Source organism: Leptopilina heterotoma, unplaced genomic scaffold (assembly GCF_015476425.1).
Source record: "Leptopilina heterotoma isolate Lh14 unplaced genomic scaffold, ASM1547642v1 Lhet_245, whole genome shotgun sequence".
Classification (NCBI taxonomy): domain Eukaryota; kingdom Metazoa; phylum Arthropoda; class Insecta; order Hymenoptera; family Figitidae; genus Leptopilina; species Leptopilina heterotoma.
The window spans coordinates 175324-197433 of NW_025110961.1; positions in this window are offsets into that span (position 1 = coordinate 175324).

Sequence of the window (22110 nt, forward strand, 5' to 3'; positions counted from 1 at the left end):
ACTTATAAATTTTTGCAAGTCAATGATGTGGGCGATCCATGCAGGCCCATCGCGTAGGCCCTCAAGGATTCGCCCTCATGTGAGTGTTATATTTTTTTAAAAGTAACATTAAATATTTGTTAAAAACGTGTTTTTCATTGTTTAAAATCATTATAAACATTAATTTTTTGTTGTAAAAAAAATTGTTTTTTTGGACTTACAAATTTTTGCTGGTAAATGATGTGGGCGATCCATGCGGGCCCTCAAGGATTTGCCCTCATGTAAGTTCAATATTTTCAAAAAAATGTCAAAACATTTCTGTTAAAAACGCGTTTTTCACTGTTTATAATCATTCTAAACATTAATTTTGAAGTAATAAAAAATGATTTAAGGTTTGGACTTAGAAATTTTTGCAAGTCAATGATGTGGGCAATCCATGCGGGCCCTCGGCGTGGCCCTCATGGATTTGCCCACATGGATCAGCCCTCGTCGGCCCCCGCCGGGGCCCCTCGCGTCGTGTGGGCTTCATGTGGGCTTTTTCCACACGGGTACCTATATGTTTTTTTCGATACAGAATAGAAAAAAAATATTTTTTGACGATTTTAAGAGGTCGACTAAAATCTTACGTGGAAATGCCAATATGTTAAAATATTATTAACAACATAGAATTTATAATTTAAATTTGACTGTCATTTACCACATTTATTTTGTATTAGAATTTAATCTCTGAATGTAGAGAGAGCACAGAAATGTTTAATAAATCTTAACTCAAATTTCATAAGTTGTTACAAATACAGAATGTCTATTTTTCATAAAAATAGAATTTTTGTTTAAAAATGGTCCTTTTTTATAAAATACAACTTTTTCATGCATAACCTATCAATTTATACTTTATCAGATGATTTTAACTGATTAAAAACGATTTTTTTTTAAATTTGAATTTACTTATCTTGATAATTTTTCTAACGTTATGGAGTAACTAGGGTGTCCAGACACCCCAGACGTACTTTAACAGGAGATAGAGATCTTCCAAGAGCAAAACTTTTGGCGGCACATACAGGTGTCAAAAGATAGAGGTTCAAACTAAATTATCAACGGGTTTTGAGCGTCAAAAAATTTTTGGTTAAGCCAGGGGAATACCTTGAATTTTGCTTGGGGTGTCCAGACACCCCAGTTACTCCTTCTAGGGTTAAATAAAATAATAAAATATATATTCGATAATTTTCGTTTTTTTGCGCTTTAAACCTTAAGTACCCCGTCTTGCCCCACTCTTCCCTACATAGCTTACAATATGTATAAATAAAGAATAAAAATGTCTTATCTTAAATATTTTCGTCAAAAAAATTCAGGGTGGCGTAACCCCTTAACTTCTGAAACATTTTGATAAAAACTTTGATTATTATTTTTTTTTAAATTGAATTTTTCAATGTATTTTATATGGCAATCCTTAATATTGCCCAATCGAAGAAAGAAAAATGCAACATTTTTACATTTTATTATAGTTGTTCAACAATGGTTGCATGTAAAATTGGACACCATGATTTTTAAAATAAAGAATGAAATATTTTTGTTTAAATATAATTTAGAATAACACTATTTTCATAAAATATATACTTCACACATTCGTCCAGTATATTTTTGAAAGTAATTATCACAATGTGTTATTATTTATTTATTCCGTATTTAAAAATAAGGAAATGTCCGACTACGCTTATAAACCCCTATAAACTTCAAAATACCCCAGGCGCGAGCTGACAGTGAGTTCAGGCTTTACGAAGCTTGATTGAGGGTTGGTCAGTATTGGTTGAAGATTGGTGGGACAGCGAAAGCAAGGCTGCTTGAGTCCGGAATAGTAACATCGATGTAAACCTGACGCTCAGTCTTTGTTGAAGACTGGCGTTCAATCTTCAATCAATGCTGCGGAAGCCGAAAGCACTGAACAAGACTGCTTCCACTGTTCCCAAATTTACACGCTTCTCACGCGTTCATTCAATATAACGTGAATATATTAATTATTATTATTAATAATAAACAGTATTGTTATTAATATATATGTATTTACATATTTAATGACAATAAGTTATTATTATAATAATTATATTATTTTCATATAAATATTATATTACTAACAACAAATGTCATTTAACATAATAATATTGAAAAATAATATTAGCAAAAAAAGACAATTTGTGATAATTTGTACATTTTTAACAGACTTTTAATATTATTTACAAACAAGTTCACAAGTTTTTATTCACAACACTTATTAATTATACAGATTAAATAGTAATTTTATTATTTTATGTAACGCTTTATAATGAAAAAATCCGCTCGCATGTGGGATCGAACTCACGTCCCCCCGCCCCAGACGCATTCCGGAAGTCCTTGACGCAACCACTTAAACCGCACGGCCACTGAGTCTCGATGAGACCTCGGACTAATCAAATATATTAATGCCAGTGCCGTATATTTTGTTACTTATAAGGGCAAAGTGAAAACTATGACTAAAAATTTTACACATACTAATCCTGAATTATTTTAATTATTAAAAATGAATATTAAATAATTGATAATAAAATTGTAATCATTACAAAATTCAACTTTTAAAACATTTTACAATTAAAAATATTTAATGGATAATTTAATATACATCGATAAATAATTGATATTTTTTATTTTTTATTTTTATTTTTTTTTATTGTTTATACTCCTGCCCTATTGGCCTTACGCACTTCGACAAGAGTCCCCGAGAAATACTTTTTTTGGATTAAGCATAACCATTCTACTTTAGAAACTTTCAATATATTAACCTAATTTTGCGTCTACAGCCGACTTTATTAGGAGTACTCGCATTACGCCTGGACCACCCTTTAATGGGTTTTCTCGCCAGAGAAGAGGGAAACTGTAGAAAACCTCTCTGAGTACAACTGGTTTATCGACAGTCGAGTTCTAATGGTGTGTACCGGACAATAATCGACGGTGCACATCATTATACCTCGACGTCAAACCTCCCGCTCAGATTGTCTCACGTGCCGGAAAAATACCAAGCCAAGTGGGCGCGAACCAAGGGTACTTATACCCTTGGTCCTTAAACGACCACCAACGCCAGGCATCTATCCGACTGAGCCAATCTGTCGGTTGATATTTTTTATTATTCAGTAACAAAATTATTAACATTTATTATTAGATAGTTAATGTTGTAGACCTTATTGTTAAAATTCAGATAATATTTTTGTGGCCTTTGGTCTATTTTTTTTTTTCCTTTATCAGATCTTGTTATTAGTAGATCATCGTTATTCTTTATGAACATCTTAGTTTCATTAATTTTTTGTTCTAAGTATTTGAGGTTAGGGTCCCAAATAATTTGGTTAATTAAGAATTTTTTAACCGTGAAAGTTAGATTAGAACGTAAATAGTTTAGATCTTGGTTTGAAATTTTTATTCTATTACATTCTATACTTGTTATGAAATCTTGAAGAGGAAAATCTTTTTTATCGATGATTGGTACTGCAAAGTTTCCACCCAAGGACAATATCTCCAAAACATTGTTAGGTATAAATTTATTTGAAAGATTAGCAACAAATTTTTCATTGTAGAAATTTGGTAAAGTGACTTGCTTTTTCTCTAGAAATTTTAAATTATTAAGAGATTTTTTTATAAGTTTTTTTCCATATTGTTTAAATTTTGGAAAATTGTATTGTTTTAAGTTATTAAAAAAAATATTTGATGTGATATTAGTAATCTCATATTCTAATTTTTGGATGTTTTGATTTAATTGTTTTATGTAAAAATTTATAGCAGAGATCAACAGAGAAAGTAATTTATATCTAAAATAATTTAGAAAATGGTTGATTTTATCATTTGATTTAGGGTTATGGAAATTTAAATTAATATTTGTGTGGTTTAGGATGTTACTTGGAAATATATTCCTCCTTTTGCATTGATATAGGAAACGGCGCTGATTTTTAGATTTTTCCAATGTATGGTTGTTCCTTATCCATTTTTTAATCAATATTGTTGCTTGAGGAGTTTCTTCTCTGATGTGTTGGAAAAAACCAATATGGTCTGTTCCTTCAAGACGAATATTAGTCATCTTTCCTTCTTTTTTACAATATAAAAAACGGTTTTTGGCCAGTATAGTATATAGTGAATGTTGTAGACCTTATTGTTAAAATTCAGATAATATTTTTGTGGCCTTTGGTCACAAAAATATTATCTGAATTTATTATTAGATATATTAATAATATATTATTTAAATAAATATAATTTGGAATAATAATGAATTATAATGTTAAATATTATAATTATTATTAATTATAATAATATTTATTAATTGAACAATAATTATTAATAATTATAATAATTAATTAATAAATAAATAATAATTAATTAAATTAATATTAAAAGTTAACATAATTAATAAAATTATTAAATATGATGCAGTGTCAGGAATATTTATTGCACATTTTAATTATTATTTATTAATTATCTATAGTAATTTTGAAAACATTTATAAAAAAAATTTTCCATTTAATTTTCTTTAAATATGAATATTACAAATAATAATATATTTATACTAAATAAATATAAATATTTATTTATCAATTGATAACTTAATGTTAATTATTATTATTATTTGAAACAATTATTATAATTATAATTATTATAATATTATTTAATTAAGTGAACACGGTAATAAATAAAGATAAACTGAATATTGTGTAAAGATTGATTCAAGCTTGAATCAAGATTAGGTGTTCGAACTTCACTCATAAAGATTGACCGAATCGTGAATCGAGCATGGGACGAGCATTGGGTCCAATGTTGAACCAATATTGAACTAATATTGATTGACAGTGATGTAAAGACTGCTTCTACTGTGAGTTACCCACACTGAGTGTTCAAGACTCAATCAACCTTTAATCTATCGTCAGCATTGGTCTTTCGCGCCTGGGACGTATATATATATATATATGAATAAAATATTAGTATTTGTGATTTATTAATTAAAATTAACAAAGTCTACAGCCACTAAAGCAATTCAATATTATTTTTAATATATTAAGAAAAAATATAACAGAAAAGAATTGTCACCGAGAAACAGTTAAGATCAGAGAAATTTTTGTAACAGTGACTTTAAATCTACAAAGAGATGAACATAATTTCTAATTCATTGAGGGGAATTATCTAAAGGATGTCAGGAGAGCTACTGAATATTTAATCAATATGGAATTAGTCTCCACTTCTCAGGTTAATTGGCCTTTCTCCCTTACTTCTGGCCTCGCATCTAGAAACGAGATGTTCGTGTTGAGAACATTTGGACCAAGCAAACGTGAAGTACGTCAGTAATCGTAACGATTGGTGGAGTAAGGTAAGCATAGAGTACGGGGTAGCAAGCATCACTCGAGGTCTGCTTAGAGGTTTGCTTAACTTGAGATTAACTTGAGGATAATTCACTTAGAAGGAGTTGGCCTCGGGTAAGGCATTGCCACAGGCTCCTATTAGTATTACATCTCGAATTAGTATTAGTTAACTAAGACCCAGCCCCCTGCCAATGCATGGAGTCATGCAGGTGTGTTTTCATGCTATGGCGTGAGACGTCTCCAGCGGATGTCGAATTTTCAACTTTGAATGCACTTCCTCCTTGGGAATCTACTTAACACTCTCCGAGAGCAGACTTTCGCAGGAAAGTCTGCTAATGCGCACTTTTTTTAATTAAGACTTGACGCCAACTTTATTTAATGCTACTATCTCAGATGCTATTAATATATAATAAACTTCTACTTTGATTTTCTAGTTTCTGTTATATTCCTTTAATAAAAAATATTTGTTTTATTTGATTGTTGAAATATATCAACTATCCAATTTGGAAACAATCTGTGTTACTTTATTATTATACTTTATTATTTATTATGGAAAGTTATTCTCCAAAAACGTTATGTCACCGAAAATTTAATACACTTCTTTACAGTTTTTTCTAAGGTTTCTTCGAAATGAACCATGTCAAGAATTAGACAAAATATTTTTTAGAATTATAATTTTAAAACTTAGTACTAGTGTAAAGAACACTAAGAGACTTTTAGATTCAAATTACTTTTTCGTATATCAAAGTTTATCAGTTAGTGTTTCAAATAGTGTTGCACATCGATACATGATGATCGTTTAGATCGGAATTTTGTTTTAAAATCGAGCATTTGTCGAACCGAGATTATTCTTTTGTTATTTCTCATATTATCGTCTCGACAATTTCACTGTGATCGCTGTCATCGGTTGATTTGTCAATTTCATTATTTCGTTCTAAATTTAAAAATGGGCGATATTGAAGAAGAAAACAGGCAGACTATTGAGTAAATTCAATTATTTACATTATAATGTAAATTTAAAATATTATTTTGCAATGTAATTTTAATTTGTTTAGTAAGAATTCTAAAGATGTTAATTTTCGAGCTAAACGCAGAAAGTATAATGGGAAACCTCTCCATGAATCATTTGAATTCAGTGTAGATGAAAATACTAACTGCAAATGGGGAAAATGTAAACTTTGTCTTCTGAAAAATCCACCTGTAATAAAAACTATTAAAATTAGTGGCTCAAACACCACAGGCCTTAAGCGTCATTTACAAAAAGAACATTTTGAAGAATATAAAGAAACGTATCCATTACCTGAGACATCTCAACAAGTAACTTTTAATTATAATAATTTTAACCCTTATTTTACAAATAATAATTTGATTCATTTATAGTAATGACAAGTATAATAATGAAGGTTATTAGTAGATATATTTTTAAATTATTTAAAAATTCAGAACAATAATTATTTATTTATTATTATTATTTATACAAAATTTATTTTTCATATTAAATTTCTAATAAAATTATTTTTTAATTATTTTATTTTTAAATAACTCTATAATAATTATTCAGGGTGGTCACAAGTTTCAGTTTATCAATTTCCCTGATATTCCCTGACAATTTACTGACATTAGAATTACTTTCCCTGACAAAATTCTTTTTACAGGATATTATGAAAGCTTACGGAAAAAGAGTAAAATTTATAAATTTTAATAATTTCTAAAAATTACAATTATAACCCTTTCAGAATTCAATTATTTTCTACAATTTTCAACTAAACTTTATCTCTGAATTAATTAATTTAAATAACAATTCTAATAATTAGTTTTTAAAAATATTCTAATTTCATTTATTGAAAATAAATAAATTTCTTAAAAGAATTTTTGTATAATTTAAAAAAACTAATTAATTTTTTTAAAGAATTTTAATTAAAAATTTTTAACATGATTTTTTTCTCCAAAATGTTAAAAATAATTCTAAAATGTTATTATTTTTTGCATATATTTGAATTTTCAGAAATATATGATTAGAAATACTGAATTTTTAAAAATTATAAGCTTCCCAGTGGGCACAGGGACGTCTAAAAGACGTCTTAAAGACGTCCCTTTTTGTCCGCGGACGATTCGGGGACAATGATGGCAATGTCTCTGAGTCATCAAAAAGACAACTAAAAGACGTCTAAAAGACGTTCTATGTCTGGTCCAAAAGACGTCCAAAAGACGTCTAAAAGTCATAAGAAAGGACGTCTAAAAGACGTCTTTTGGACGTCTAAAAGACATAAGAGGGACGTCTAAAAGACGTCTTTTGGACGTTCTTTTTACATTCCTTCAGATCTTAAATAAACATTTCTTTTATGACATTTTCTAAGTTGATGTTAGGTTTAAATTCGATTGTTTGAATTTATTATTAAAAAAGAAAGTTTTTAAATTAAATCGAATTTAGACTTAACTGTATCGAAAAGAGATTTTCGATAAATTTTTAAATAAAAGAAAATACTCAGTATTTATATCTTTAGAAATAAAACCTTAAATTCTTTAAAGTAATAATAATTATTATTATTAGAATTTAATAAAGGATCCCCCCTTTAAGTGCACTATTACTTCAGTGCCTCCGATTAGACGGTACTTTAATTGAAAGAAGTAAAAAAAAGGAAAAGGTGGCAACAGTATAACAACTGTAATAAAACACTAAATGTAATATGAGTGGAATGTAATATACTCAGTTTTATTAATTTTAATGCGATTGAAATTAATATAAAATCTTACAAATGATCAAGATTTTTAATTCCCCTTAAAATCTTTTATGCTAATAACGAGTAATAATTATTATTGTAAAATATCCCTTCTTAATAAAACATGATCTATTTGAATTCTCAAATCGTGTATAACAATACAACTTTTATGATAACTTAACTATTATTTGTTGCATACAAGATAATTTTTTGTATATATATTTTTATACGTGTAGAATAAGGTTATGTGTAAATGTAATCATGTATAAAATAATGTGATAAATAGTAATCGACTCACCAACTTACAATTTTATTAATTTTTGTTCAAGTACAGAAAAGTATCCTGTTACTTTTCTCAAGTGAATCACTCAGATTCACACCTGGGACAGGTTCCTTATATGAATTATTTCTTCCTCTTTTTTAATAATTTTCTTCGTATTTTCCTTCAATTGTTTCTTTTTTGTTTCTAGTTCCTTATTTTTATTATTATCAGTATTATACTTTAAATTACTTTTATAAAAAATGATATCAAAAATTGATTTTAATGTTTAAAGTTCGGGGTTACCGAATTTAAACTTGTAATCAAACCTGATATTATTTTGACAATGACAAATGATAAAATATTCTTAAAAAGCTATAGACGGAGGTTTGATATTTAACACTCCCTTTTTACTTAGCTTATTTTAATTTCACTTTTCGTTAATTCACTTTATCAACACAATGTATTCTTAACTGATTATCTTTTCTTTAATTTCCTTATTTTTATTTTTTTTAAATAGTATTTCACTTAGTATTCACTTTTAGTATTTGTATTCTTTTAAATTATTTATTTCTTTAAATTCGCGTAAAATATTAGAAATTCTCAATTCAATTCACTTTATTCAATCAATTAAAACAATTCAAAATCAACGCTTATTTCTGGGGACAAAAAAAATATAAACCTCCGCCTTTTGCGGGAAATAAAACAAATAAAATATATCAAACATCCGCCTTGCGGGAAATGATAATTAAGACTCCTCGATTATTCCACCTGTGATTTTGGTCACACCCTGGAAATCGGTTCAGAATCGGTAAAATGGGGGATTCCATTGCACACGGCCCCTCGAATTTATTGTTACTAGGCAAGCTTTTTGCAAGCTTGCAAATTCTTTAAAAATGGCGTGATAGAGTTCGATGTTCGCTTTTCTATATTGCCAATGTGTAGGTATTTTCTTTTCCTTGGTATTTTACCAATACATTTAAAAGTCTTTCCTGTGAAATTGTTTTTTTGATGATTCTGACAATTTCTTATAGATGTTGAAAGATTTTATATTCTTTAAAATTATAATATTTTGTCATTTTTAAAATATTATTCTGATAATATTAAAAAGGTAAAAAAAGCAATTGAAGTTAGGTTGCTTATTTTTAATGTAGGTTAATGATTCGAGATTAATTAATAAATCGTTAATTGTTGAGTGGATTAATAGTAAAGAAAATACATCTTTTCTATTAATTGTGTGAAAAATACTTAATTCTAAAACAATAATAATTTCCAAATTTCCTTTGAAGTTATATAATATAAAAGTTGTCTTATTTCTAAATAAAATAAAAATAAAAATCGTTACGAGTTTAAACGTAACAAATACCCCCCTTTTTTGGGCTGACGTCCCTTGGCAGCCTTTTGCGTAAATTATCGGTTTTTTATATACGATCCTTTCTTCTCTTATTTTTTATAAGATGTACCTTGTGGAGTTTTCTGCTGAAAATAAAGTTTTTTTTTTTTAAACAAAGGCAAACTTTTTGTCCTATTCTTTTGTATCGTTTCCCTTTTTTTTATGAAGATTTTTTTTGAAAATAAAGTTTGCTTTTGTTTATTGACTTTGTAGTTGATTTTTACAATACTTGTTGACTTGAAATTCAATGCCCTTTTCTATTTTTTTAAATCGAGCTTGGTGAAACGAACAAAATTTCTTTATAGGAAGACTCATTTCTGACATAGTTTGTAGTAAACAGAACTTGTTTATTATACATATTTTAAAAATATTTTCTCTGTTTTACCAAACTGGATATTTTTACAAATCAAACAAAAATTGCGACTTATTATAATAATGATGATACATTATTTTTTTTAAATTAAGAAGAAATCGTGAATCCTTTTCTTATTTTTAGACATTTGAAATGCTTTTCCTATTTAAAAAAATATTTAAACCGAAACAAACCGTTAATACCTTTTTTTATTAAAAAAAATTATCGATTCCTTTTTTTAAGAAGATTTTTAAATTGGATAAATACGGTTTGCTTTTGTTTGATTAACTAAATGACAATTGATCGAAAGTTCGACGGTCGATGCATTGATTTTAGAATCTAGCATGATGCTTATTTTAGCAAATAAATATTTAGCTTGATAAAACGAATAAATTTTCTTTAGAAAACTTATTATTTATTTAATTTTACTGAGAATTTCATGTCACTTTAATAATTTAAAAATATTTATTCGATTTTGACAAACTGGATATTTATTCCGTTTAACATTTATCATGTTTTAGCCCTCTTTTTTTTAATTTACAGTATTTAATTTGAACCATTACCTTAGATTCGTAAGTTTATATTGTTTCAAAAAGGTGGCATTATTTATATTTTCGGTGTAAATACCCATACTTTTTATTAGTTTTAATTGAAGAATGCATAAAAATATCATTTTTCTTAAAATATTGATATAAAATTTTATCTCTTAATTAAAATTTGAATTTACTTAACATTTTGTTCGAGGAATTATAATTTTTCATAAATTCGTTAATTATTGCTAATTATTATTCGTCGGCAGAAATAATCCAAAAATGTTGTGCTTTAAAATAAAGTGTTACGTCGATTACAAAATTCTGTTAATTAAATTAATGTCATTATTTTAAACTTCTATGATCTGAACAATCCTAAATTTGTCGTATTTTCAATGAATTATTTGTTAAAATATTGCCCATGGATTTGAAATTATGTCTATAACAAGATTTTAACAAGAAGTATGTTTCATTTATAGAAATCATGCTCTTAAAATTTTGAGTGATTTTCTCAAAAACCAACCTAATCGCTTAGGTTAATAATTCGTGTATTTTGTATAATTTTAATGTTGCAAAATGTTAAAGAAACAATGTTAATTACTGGCTAACATTGTTTTTCTAATATTGTTTTGCAGAGTTGCAACAAGAGTTTTAACGGAGCAAAAAAAAAATGATAACAAAATGTATATAATTTATATATGGTATTTAAAAAAATTGAAAGCCTCGATTTTCTACCCCATACCCCCCTTTTCCCCCCTTTTTTATGCGCTGTCGTCCCTTGACAGTGTTTTTATGTCGGTATTTGATGGACCAACAGACTAAGATTGACAGTGGTGCTCTGGGGTGAGTTTATATTATTTTCCTTATTAATTTCTAGTTTTTGTAAGAAAATGAGAGAAAATTTTAAATACCTTTTGTTTTTTTTAATTTATAGTTTATCTGTATAATTTATATTTAAATAAATGGCGTAATTAAAGGGATTGTAAAATATTGCAGGAGAAAAATTGTATTTTCTCCGTGGGAGGATGCTCCTTTGCGTTCGTTTGGAGCTGGTCATTGGCCTTTGAATGGTTTGATGGAAACCAAAAAAAATCATGAATTTACTGATCCACATTGGGTGCAAGAGTATCGTTGGAATTGGACAGAGAAAAAATATGAAACTAGGTGTTTTTGGGTTTCCTCTATTTTTGAAAGCCCTCATCTTTGCGTTGTGTCAGAGGAAGAGCCGATGGAGGAGATCGTTGGTGTGTTAGGCGTCAATGTCGTTTGTCGGTGAGTATTATGTTTTTTGTGTTATTGTTAAAAAAATGTTATTTTCTTCTCTCTTTTTTTGTAATGAATATATGTGTATTTATAAATATCTACAAAATCAGATATGTTTTTGTATGTGTATTTTGATTGTATGTTTTGTTGTTTGTTTTCTTATTTAGTCCGTATTCCAATTTGCCCGGCTATCCACTCGCTCGTGGTTTTCGTCCTAGGAGTGAGTTGTTAGAGCTGGTGTACGTGCAGAGGTACCGTAAGGACTGGGATGAGTTCGTTCTTGGGTTTTCTGGTTAGGAGGTGGTAAGTTTGTTTGTTTTTTTTTGTTTTAAGTTGTATGTATTAATGTTTGGAAAAATGTGTTTTTTTAAATGTCAATATGTCTTATTATTTGTTTCAGCGTTGGGGATTTGGTTTGGAATCTATTTGGATTCCTGAGTGAAATGTGTATTTGTGTTTTTTTTTAAAAATGTTATTGTATGTGTACAAAAAAAACTAGATACTTTAATCTTTGAATTTGAATTTAAACAAAATTGCACAATTTTTTGTATTGTTGACCTAAATTGGTTTCATTATTTTTTGTACAACTATTATTCATAATTTTAATACATTATTTTATCCTGCTGTTAAGTTGAATTTCTGCTACGAATCTTATTATTCATGAAGAAATTCGAAGAAATTTAATTCTTGCGAAGAATTTGTAAAAAAAAATTTTAAATAATTACTTTCTTTCGAACAATTTTTGTGAAAATTTTGATTTAGATAATTGAATTGGTGGACGTTTTTACTATTCATGAAAAGAGTTAAATCTTTACAAAATAAATTTTAAAAATTTGAATTCTGTTTGGAAATTTTGTGAAATAAGTATATATTGAAAATTTATTGAATAGCAAAAAAAATTCTAAAGATAGTTAAATTTGACAAAGAATTTTGTTTAAAAATTTGTCAATAATTGAATATCCGTTGGAAATTTTATTTAAAATTTTTTGAAAATAATTATATAGGTTTATTATTTTAAATAATTGAATTTTTGTAAACAACAAAAGAAAACTTATTTGTGAAAATAACTGAACTTTTCGGTTACCAATTTAAAATAGTGATGAAAATAATTTGTGTTCTTTGATGAGTTTTATTGTTTATGAAGATGATTAAATTCCTGCTTAAAATTTAATTAAGAAAAAATTCTCTCTCTTTTTTTTAAATTGAATTTTCATGGAAAATGACAGTAATTAAATCATTGTGAAAATTAAATTGTATAAAATTTTGTGAAATAGTTGATTTTTTTTTACGTAAAAAAAAATTTTGAAAATTAGCGCATTTAAAGTAGTAAAATTCTTTTAAGGGAAATATTATTTATATTCTTTGTGCCTTGTACAAGAAGTTTTTAGTTTTTTTTTGGGGAGAAAAAAATAAGAGTGACACTTGAGAGATAATTTTATTGTGAGCTTTTATCAGAAAATTTGTAAAAAAAAATGAATTGTTTAATTTACTTTAATGGTTGATTCGTGTTTCTTATTTCTTACATTCTTTATTTATTTATTTATTTTTTTTTTTTAAACGTTTAAATAATTAAAAAATGTTGGTTATTTTATGTTTTGATGGTATAATTTGAATTGAAATGGTTAGTAATAGTTTTGATTAATTGCCACTTGGTGACAGCATCTACTGGTGAGATGATTAGTGAGATGCATGGTCAAATGTTCTCGCGTATGCATTTTTAGTTTTACCTTGTTATCGTCGCGGTTATGAGTGTCAGTGGTTAATTTCTTGTGCTACGTGTGTTATATTTTTGTTTTGGTTTTTAATTATTTGTTCGTTAAACGTTTTTTTTTGTAAATTTTTGTGATAAGAAGAAACTGATAAGTTTTTGATAAATAGTAATAAAAGGAACTTGTGTTTACGTGGTGGTGTGGTTTTGCGGTTAGTCTTTTTACATAGCAGTTATTAATTTATGGTGAGTAAAAAAATACATATTTTTTATTTAATATGATTTTCTTTGTGATAGTTTTGACTGTATATTGTTCTCAAAGAAATTTTAATTTTCGTTTTTTTTATATCTTCAAAATAATTTAACTTATTATCAGTAATATAATGTTATGTTAATTGTGGTATAATGTTTTTTTAATGATTGATTTGACCATAATGTTTCAAATAGACAATTTAACTGATTAGTTTTTTTAATATTTTCTCTTTTCATTTTGTAGCTGTCTTTTTTTTGGAATTTGTTGTATTGCAGTTTCTTAAATATGCTGACGTGAGGTTTTTGTTACTTCTGTCGTTTAGAGATTCTGTAGTCTCCAGCTTATATGAATTATTCTAATGCTCTCCTTTTTGTTGTTATTATTGAATAAATTTTGTTTTATTATTATTATCATTTTTTTTTAAATTATAAATAAAAAATTTAATTTAATTTAATTTAATTCGAAGGTATATATAAAAAAAGAATATATATATTAATAATTTTTTTTTAATAATTGCATATATTGACCGAAAAAAAATGAGAATAAGTTCACAATCTTATTTCAAACCAGGAATTTTCGTACTAAATTAGAAAAAATTTTATTATTTTAATTTGTGTTAAGAAATAATCGCTTTTCGATTATTAAATCACTGATGATTCAAATATAGTATGTAAATAGATGAAAAAAAAATTTTTTTAAAATAAAATCAAATTAATAGAAATTTCGGAAATGCATCTGAGAATAATAAGATTTATTGACGAATTTTCTTAAGAGTTTTTTTTTGTAACAAAATGAATTTTTGGAGTATTTTAATTTTATAATTGACAAATAATTAAATTTTACTAGTAGTTACATTCTGCTGTATTCGTGTTTATTGGTGTTAAGGTTAATACCTTTTTTTAAAAAAAAATTTTTATATTAGTTAATTTTAATTTTTTTTTTTTTTTAAATATTTTGAAAATTTTTTGAAAATTTTGATTTATAGGATTTTAAAAAAATTTTATTTTTGTTGTTTCAAGATAATTTAATTTTTTATTGACCCATAATGGGAAAAACGAATTTATATCATTGAAACCGCTTTTTTTTTTATTAAAATTTGTTTTTAAAAAATATTACTGTTTCTAGAAATTGTAAAAATCTTCTTCATAAGAATTCGTTTATTTTAATAAGTTCGCATAAAAATTACAAAAAAATTAATTCAATGATTATCAAAGGGAATGAAATTGTTCTCAAAAATTTAACTATTTTTATTTAAATATGTCATAAGATTCTTTGTATGGATTTGAATATTTTTATAAATAGTAAAGTTTTTTGTAAAATTCAATTGGTTTTTATTCTGTTCAAAAAAAATTTTTTTTTAGTTATAATTTTGAACGGACGCGATATATATATATATTTAATTGAATTATTTTTCGAAAAAAAAATTTTTTTTTTTAGGATTATTAATAGAAGATATTTGCACGATTTGGTTTATGAAATTTAAAAAGTATATTTTATCGTTATGATTATTATTAATATTTTTGAAGATAAAGGTTCCAGAAAGAAAAATCCATAGCAGGCCGTAAAAATTGTTTATAATTTTTGTTGTAAATAAGTATGGTAATTAACAAATTCACTGTTTAGACAGGTTCTGTCAAAAAAAATTTTGCGGCAATTTGAACAATATTATAGCGTAAATCTCATTTAAAAATTTTTATGTCGGTAATTTATGGAAATTTATGGAAATTTTCGGTATTTTATGGAAATTTATGTAAATCTGTGTGGCAAAGAATAGTAAATTGTTGCAAAATTAGTAATTAAAAAAAAATTGTGGAAATATATGGAAATTTCTGCGGTAATTTATATACCATGACGCACGAGAAAAACTATATTTTTTTTTTAAACAAACTATTATCGATTTCTAAAACCTTTTTTTTTACGTCTTTTGTTTTTACTTACTTTATACTACTGAACTTGTTTTGGGGTAAAATGAAAAATTCTTCGTTTTATTGCAAATATGTGATGTTTAGATCATGACGATTCTGTGATTCCCTATGCAACTTTCATGCTTATAACACATATAAAACAGAAGAAAAAAAAATTTTTTAGTTAATTTCTTTTTTTTTGTAATTTACTTAGGAGAGTTTATTAAAATTTTTTTCTTTATATTGGTGCTAAGTAATTTTTCGGTTTGATTTTTTATGTAAATTATTCGATTTTATAAAGTGATTAGACCATGACACGAGAACTGGGTACAAGAAATTTCTACAAAAATATTAAAAAATAATTTATTTTTACAAGTGTTTCTTTTATTCTTCTAACTTATATAATCAGAGAAATGTCAATATTTATTATATTTATTATTATATTTTACTAAAAAAATAACATTTTATTTATGAAATGGTAGTGGAGACTGATTAGACCATGACGTTTTGGTACCTTAAAACAGATTTTTAAGTAAAATTATAGTTTTTTAAATGAAAACGACTATAGACTTTTATTTGTTATCATGGAAATAAGTTATTCACGTTGAATTTATTAGAGTATATTAAACTGATTTCTTTCAAAAAAAAATTGAGAGACATTAAATTGTGCTTTACGCGGAGATACACCCATGTATGAAGTTTAGTTGAATATTATAAAAAACTGCATTCGGGTAAAGTTGTAATTGTAATTTTTTATAAGTTATTAAAATAAATTTTACCCGTTTTTTTTTGTAAACTTTCATGTTTTTTTTTTGTAAAAAATATTTTTATAATAGAAAATTTTATTTTACATTTGTCTTACTATTCTGAGTATTCTATTTTACCAAATATTCTTTAGTATTCCCAAGTATTCCTTGCTGGGAATATATTAATTATTAAAAAAAATCCAATTAGTTAAATTAAAAATTTCATAATATTTGTTATATATCAACAAAAGTGAAGAATTTTAAAACTTTTAAAGTTTTTATAAAATTCGCATGCAGAATTTTATTATTTTCTAAAATAATAAAAACTGTCATGTAAATTTTAATTTAATTTTAATTTTCCTTTTTTTTCATGTTATATTCTTTTTAAATTAATTAAAAATTTTTTTAGAAATTTTTGACTGAAACTGAAAAATGTTGTTAAAATTATTATTTTTTTTTTAAAAAGGATTTTATATCTTTCTCAGTATTATGATTGTCAAAAAAAAAAACTTGTGTTATTAATTGCTTTTTTGTTCAAGACTTTAAAAAAGGTTTAAAGATGGAATTTATTTAATTTAGACTTGACTTCAATGTTTTATTTATGGCTGATTCTTCTGAAAGTGACACTCTTATGTCTCGATTAATTTTATAAAATCTACTCTCTAATTGTAGATATTTATTAGTCATTTTTATGGTAATAATTTATTTATTTTAAAAAATTTTTATTTTTATTTTTTTTTAAACTCTTAAAAATTTTGTTTTAAAAATAGTGCTTTAAAAAAAGTACAATGTTTTTTTGTATGTTTTGGAATTTTTTTGAATCTCTGTTTTATTAGGTGTTAAAAATGTTTAAATTTGTCTTCAGTTTAAATTCAAATTCCCTTACGATGATTATTGATTTTTATATACATTAAAATTATTCTAAAAAATGTGAATGCACATTAAAATAGAGTTAATGGTCTGATATTTTATTTTTTTATAATGATGTTTTTTTTTAAAATATTGTTGCTTTTATAAATATTTAAATTTTACATATTGGCCCGCGTAAAATTCAAAAAAAAACTTTAATATTTTCAAATTGATTTTGCTCAGTATTAGATTCTCATACTTTTTAGTGTGAAAGTAAGTAATTTCAATAGAGAAACCGAATAATTTATAAAAGAATAAATTGAGAAATCAAATATAAAAAGTGTCACCCTCAGAAAAATAAATATAAAAATATCTGTGCTTTTAACTGTTTAAGAGAACATTGACTTATAACTACTTAATAATGGATATTGTTAACGCTGTTTTGTAAAATACTTGTTTTTTTTTTTTTTTTTACAAACAAATTCTCAATGTTTTAACGTGTGATTTTTTTTAATTTTTCTATTTTGGAAAACCTGGAAAAAACCTGGGATTTTGAAATCCATATTTTGTGGCAACTTCTGTTTTCAACATCCGTCATCTTCATCAAATTTTCAAGCAGAACTCAGTTATTTAACATTTTGTGAAATTCTTCGTAAGAGTTCCATTTTTTGAATAATGCAAATTGTTAAGATTTCAATTATTTAATTTTTTTTTTTTTAAATTATAATTTGTTAACAACCATTCACTCATTTTTATGAAATATAAAAATTATTCAAAGAGTTTCAATTATTTCCAATCCAATTTTTAATCGAATTCTCCGAAGAATGTAATTGTTCTTTAAAAATTTTATTAAAATTTGTCCTTAATTGAAAAAATTGTTGGTAAAAATTGCTATGAGAATTTTTTTTTGTGTTAAAAGAAAACGTTCAACAATTTAATAAACAATGTATGTTTTTTTTTAAAGTATTTGGATTCTAATTGGGTTGATTTTGAAAGTTAATTTCAGCTGAATTTGTGAACAATAATTTAGATATTAAAAACTGTAAAGCGTCAAATTTTTTTTTAAATAATTGAATTTTGGGATTGGGTTTTTTTTGAAAATTCTTTTTTTTTATAAAAATTTTTTTTAGATTTTTATTTTTGAATATATATTTAGTAGAAGAATTTACTAATAATTGAAATTAAAAAATGGAAGTTTGTGAAGCTAAGATGAGTCAAGTATGTGGCAACTTTTCCTTGGTTTTATTGTTAATCTTCTGTAGCAAAGTCTGCTGACACTGTGTTTTATTATCTGTTTTTTTTTTACTTGGATTCGCGAGTTGTAAGTTTTATGGACTTCTTAATAGTATTTGCCTTTTTATTTTGTTTTGTAAACATATTTAATTTTTTTTGATAAAATACGTAGTAAGATGTAGGCTTGACCAAAAAAAATGAAAAGTGTGTCACTTCGAAACTTTTAATGTGTTTTGTTATGTTGCACGGTTATGTTTTTTGACTTTGTATTTTTATATTTTTTAGTTTATTTAGTTAAATGATAAAATTTTTTTATTTCTATTTTTTTTTATTATTATTATATATTTTTTTAATTCTTTGTTATTAATCTTTTTATTTGATAGATGTCTGTTCAGAATCGAGTGCCAGATACCCAGGTTGCAGATTCAACAACTTCTCCCCGTCAAGATCCTTCCGATCGGACTACGTCTGTACCTCTACTTAACAGTGTGGCTATTCACCCTGGTAACTTTCTTTACGTTTTTTGTATGAATATATATATATATATATGGGATATTCCACGTCAACCGGATCACTAGGCTATCCAAAATTCTATGGGACCGATCACAAAGCTTAAGGTCTTAAAATGATCGTGTAAATGTCCTCTATCAAATACAATTTGGCATTTTAAAAAATCCAATATGGCGGAACAAATATTGCGCCTAAACTGATTGAAAATAAAATTTTAGTTTGAATTTCGTGTTGTTCCGAGAAAAATAGAACACGCAAATAGAATGTAACACTGAGTGTTTATGTTTTTGAGGTCGCTGATTACGAATATGAAGTCAGATTTCAAAAATTCAAGATGGCGGATCCAATATGGCGGTTTCGATTTTCAAAAATCGATGGATTTTAATGAGACTTGGTATCTTAGGGTTTTTGGGGTCACTGATTATGAATCTGAAGTCAGATTTCAAAAATTCAAAATGGCGGATTCATTTTTCAAAAAGTGATGGATTTCAATGAGATTAGGTATCTTGGGGTTTTTAGGGTCGCTGATTACGAATCTGAAGTCAGATTTTCAAAGTTCAAGATGGCTGATCCAATATGGCAGATTAATTTTTCAAAAATTGATGGAAATTTGTCAAAATTGTATTAGGTGGCCCTGAAAAGGGCCGATTGAAAATTTTTTTTATGTTTATTTTTTTATATCATTTGTTGGAAATTTAATATTGTGTAACACTTATAGGCTCTAAGGCAGAAGAGTATCTCAATGCTTTTAATTTATTTTCTGCTGTAGGAATAAATGCATGACATATTTGAATGTTTTGCACACGTGGAGCGTTTGAGATTCGTTTGGCGAGAAATCTTTGTGTGTTTTGATGTTCTTTTTTGTTGTAGTAGAAGAATTTAATGTTTTCAAATTTCTTACATGCCCAAGAATATAAAGTTTTCGAATCTAAAATTGCATTTGTTGGATCTGCTTGGAGACTGGCACGTGTTGCTTCTCTTTTAAGTGTTGCTCCAAGTCCGTCACACGGCCCTTTGCCATGTGCTGTTGCATAGGTGTGCCATTCTGCATCGATGTCAAAAACATTTTTATGATTCATTAGGTTCATCATTTGGGATTTGTTTTTATAGTTATAGTGCTGCTTTGCACCGTCTGTGGCGTAAATAATCTTTTTTACTTGTGGATAAATCTTTCGAATTTCGGGGATGACTAATTTTTGCATAATGTACACAGCTGAGACGTCATGAGTTGTGCAGTCCGACAATAATATAATACTTTTATGTTTTATTTCATTCGATGATTTGAAATAAATTAACACTGAATGTATTGTACATTGATCGTTGTTGTAGTGGAATGCCTGCGCAGCATTTTGTGCCACATAGGCATAATTCTCCGAAAAGTCGCATTGTAGTAAAACTTCTCCTATTTCTAGGTTTTCTTTTTTTTCAGACAAAAATTCAGATTGTACTTTAGAAAGAAAGTGATGGGGTACCAAAACAGTTAACCGTTTGCCCAAATCAGCGATGAATTCTATTGTCGATAAGCACCGTTGTTGTAGAGTGCATCGATCTGTTGCTTCCCACGAACTGAAGTGGATTTCAGAAATTCCATTTTGTTCTAAAGTTTTCTGAATGTACTCTAAAAATTTTTCGATTCCAGGACAATGGTTACAATCAAATAAGTAACATGATGGTTTACAATTTTCGCATAACACAAACTTGATACAATCTTTCCAGTCATTGACTTGGTAACTCAAATCTTGTGTAAACTTTACAATTTCGGCAGCCTCTATCATTACTTTAAAATTTTCATGAATTACACAAACACAAACGCTGTGGGTACCAGATGAACCAGCAGGTACACACCATTTTGGTCTAAGTTCAGCAAATTTGCTGAGTCCAATAGGAAAATCAGGAAACTTTTCTTTAAACTGGGCATGCAAAACTTTTATGTCGCAAAGTAACAAGCGCTTTTGCATTTTTTGCTTAAGATTATTAACTTTAACACTAACAACATCCTTTTTGTTGGGCATAATTCTACTATTTGTGTCATGTTCATAAAATTCAATGACTTTTTTAGCGGTCTCTTCTGGTAAACTTTTACCTCTTTTTCTTGATGGAGATGCTAATACTCCTTCCGATTCTCTTAAATTTTTAGCAGCTTTTGACATTCTAAAAGATGTGCCAAATTCCTCCATAGTTTTTCGAACACTCCAACATTCAGGTGCGATTGTTAAAATACTTAAGCGTAGTGGATCATTCTCTGACAAACTGTGGAATTTCTGCTTAATTCCATTTAACAGTTCTTCCAACTCCTTTTCACGAGAAATAAACTGTTTCTTTGGTGGTGATACAGCCTCCTCTTCATCATCATTCTCGTAATCAATTTCTACTAAATTACCAGCATTCACATTCTGATAACATAGATTCCTACATTTGGAACAAATTTTTGAATTGGTTTCTAAATTTGGAAACTTTTCTAAAATTCTTCTAGAAACAGTTCTTAAATTTTTACCAACATGACCAGTATCATTTAAAGGGTTAATACACCTATCTGAGTGATTCATTATCTTGCAATTAATGTATTCTGACATACAAATTTATTACAATACAAACATAAATAAGTCAGAGGAACTGAAAAAGAAAACTTTAATTGCTTTCGCACACTTTTGTTTCTATCAAAATCTTTTTAATCTATAAAAATAAAAGATAGTTTTATACAATTATTTTATACCTTTAATGATGTGTAATCCATTCAAAATAGAAAGAAAAATGAACGTATGTTTCAATTTCTTTTAAAGGTTGAAAGGAACTTTCAATTGTTTTTTTCCTTTCATTTGTCATTTGTTTTTTTAAAGGTTGAGCAAATAACAAATGAAAGGAAAAAAACAAATGACAAATGAAAGGAAAAAAACAAATGAAAGTTCCTTTCAACCTTTAAAAGAAATTGAAACATACGTTCATTTTTCTTTCTATTTTGAATGGATTACACATCATTAAAGGTATAAAATAATTGTATAAAACTATCTTTTATTTTTATAGATTAAAAAGATTTTGATAGAAACAAAA